Source organism: Etheostoma spectabile, chromosome 15, assembly GCF_008692095.1.
Source record: "Etheostoma spectabile isolate EspeVRDwgs_2016 chromosome 15, UIUC_Espe_1.0, whole genome shotgun sequence".
In the NCBI taxonomy this organism is placed as follows: domain Eukaryota; kingdom Metazoa; phylum Chordata; class Actinopteri; order Perciformes; family Percidae; genus Etheostoma; species Etheostoma spectabile.
The window spans coordinates 19,912,807-19,915,863 of NC_045747.1; the positions used below are offsets into that span (position 1 = coordinate 19,912,807).

Below are 3,057 nucleotides of genomic sequence, written 5' to 3' on the forward strand. Positions count from 1 at the left end.
TGTTGGGAGTCACACATGCTCAGTAGCTCGGTAAGATCCATCAGCTAGATAACTGTTTCTCCAGCTTTGGTCAGTCCAAGACAGGATTAGCTGGGAGACTTCTTCTAAACAAGGGACACTTGTGCATACCTGCAGAACAGGGACAGGACGTAGTTCTTTTGGAGATTATGGTGAACTAGTGTGTGTTGTAGCAGTGTTTTGCCACTGAGAACGAGCTAGTATGTTAGCGCTAGCATGCTATGGTTAGCCACCTCGTCTCAGCTAGTGACGTAAAAAGGAATTTCTTTTTCCAAGTTTGTATGCGTGTGGAAGCACCAGAGACACAAAATAACACCCCAAACCCCGGAAAAAGTGATTTTTTTAATAATATGGGCACTTTAACATGTGTGTGGGTTTTTACCACCTTCATGCTTTGCTTCTTTCCATGAACGGCATCACTGTGTTCTTGTCAAATGCCACACTCCACCCTCCATGATGCAAGGCGGCAGAGCTTAGCTGCAGTGTAACTATGAGGGGTAACAGTTCTGGGTCAGCTTGGGGCCAAACCCTGAAATGATCCTTTTATTCAGCCCCTCTCTAATCCAAACACATTTAATCCTCTCTTCCAACAACTCATTCATTCCAAAATGTCCTCTTTATTATTCTACCACTGGGAAACATACCCACACCAAGACATACACCCTTGAATGACAGCCATGTCTCTATCTTTAATCTAAAAAACATCAATGTTGACAAGGTGCAATAATCAGGATGCAGTGGCCTTGTATAGTATTTACTCTAGTTCATCCTGCAACAATGTTATGTGCAGCACTTTTAAACACTGACATATACAACGGCAAAGTAATTGTGATAACTTTTTTTGAACAACTGATGAAAATGAACATGTGGGGAGCATTTAACCCCTCGGCTTATCACTGCTTCATACTGCTTCAGACACCGCCCAAACAACCTCCAACAGATGCGGCTTTGCTCGTGTTTTCTAATGTAAAGCAATACCCATGTTCTAATATAGTCTCCCAATCTTTTATTGCCTGGGAAAACCCTGATAAACTTCCGGCAAAATTGAGATTTGCTCTGCAAGTCCGCCCGGCTAAGAGTCCATTCGAGCCCATTTCCAATTTTTTTCAAAATCGAGGCACCAATCACAACCGTTCAGGTGGGCTTTACACCATGATGGTAGCTCTGCAACATGCTCGCTGGTTGAGATGTTTTTCCGTCGCTCTGCATACGTCATCTCCTTCATCGCTTTGATTGGTTTAAGGTCTATCCAATAGCGCCCAGAGGCCCTCTCTCAGTTACAACTGAGAAGGGTCTGGTATCAACCAGGCTAAATCTTTTCCATCAATCAAGCAGATTTACCACAAAACTGGAACTGGTTGCACCAGCTGTAACGCTGCTTGTTTTTTGACTACTGTACTTTAAGATGGGCTCCCACCAAAAGCCAGGGTCTGTTCGGGGTTTCTAGATTTCTGTTAATTATATATACAGTGTGGTCTAGACCTACTCTTTCTGTAAAGTGTCCTGAGATAAATTCTGTTAGAATATATATATATACACAAAACAATACTGCTTGAGAGAGGGAAGGTAATGTGAATAAAGTTCATACTCCCAGTATAGACGTGCCCTCCAACTCCCAGAAACATGAAGCGTAAAAAAACAACTTGGGAACATTTCATGGCCTGACATCAAGTCATTGGAGCTAGGTAAAGATAGAGAAGCACTCCCCATGTGTCTCCACCTCCTGCTGCCGCATCCCATCTCCAATTGATTTCTGGAGATGCCTCTGTGGCAACTAGCATGAACGAAGCTAAAAAAGGAGACCTATGTGCGTGGCATGCAGTCCTGTTCCCGGCTGACACTCATGTGGCCGAGTAAGCCATCTCACCTCCACACATATTCAATCAGCCCTGTGACACCAGGAGTTAGTCATAGCCCCGCAATGGCCGGGAGCCAGCTCTTCAACTTTCATCATCAACCTGTCCTTTTAAACACAGGGTGACATTTAGAAGGTACCACTCAGACCATCGTTTGTCACACATATGCAGAAAATGACTCTATACAATACGGATTTTTCATACACTCTGGGTGACTGGATGTGATGCATAAGAGAAAGAGAGTGAGAGCGAGAGCGAGAGCGAGAGCGAGAGCGAGAGCGAGTCCTGCCTTTGATGGATATAGTCAGGAGGGCACATACAGCATGTTGGGTCCAGCACATGTCGCAGTCTGTGAACAGGGTAGAGGAAGCTGGGAGCTTACCAGTTTCAAAAAAGCTTTATTAATAAGCTACCGTGTGCTCGTGCAGTGGTACTTTACTATACACGAGGAGGATAAAATTAATTCTAATGATCAGGGACACAAAGGGAGAAACCATCAACGACAAAGGATGGAGGCGACCGCAAAACAACAAGAATGGACGCAATCAAAGTACAACAATCGCAACAATCTATTGGGGATTAAGTGGGGATTAAGAAAGAAATAGTACTACTACCATGACTTCTTTTTTAGTACGTTACAGAGATACAGTGTTGAGAAATAAACAGCATCAAATTAAATAAGAAGAGACAGGAATGCAACAAGTATAACAAGGACTAATTTTGTAATACTTAAAACAACAAGCAGGTTTCACTGACTTTGTTGACATGCTCAATATTCTTCTAAGCTGTTTCCATGGTTCATTAAAAGGACTATTCCACTCATATTCTCATTTACATTGAGTTTACAAAATCAGGTTTCTTCAAAGTTTTCCACTGGTGGCGGACTTGTCTTTCATTCCTTCAACCACCTTGAGAATGACACCGCTTCGATGTTTGCACGTACACAAAACCTGCTGATATCTGTTATTATCCTGTTGATGTGAGGTGTTTTCTCCTTCTTTTCTATTGGGCACGCATCTCTACCCCAGCCTGGCCAACTGTTGGCTGAAGAGACCTTGTGTCTGCTAAACTGCTGTAAAAACCCTAAATGAGCTGTATACAGTTCCAAAGAATGCTCCTAAAACCTGAATAATGTTGGCATGTCCCACGTCTTTCTTTTTCCGACACACGTGAGACCAGGTCG

At 43.2% G+C, this 3,057-nt stretch overlaps 1 protein-coding gene across 2 annotated transcripts in view; it reads right to left on the minus strand.

The window, feature by feature from the left end:
- tmem104 (transmembrane protein 104) overlaps positions 1–3,057 on the minus strand; it is an 83,007-nt gene that overhangs the window by 1,566 nt on the left and 78,384 nt on the right. The window lies entirely within an intron of this gene.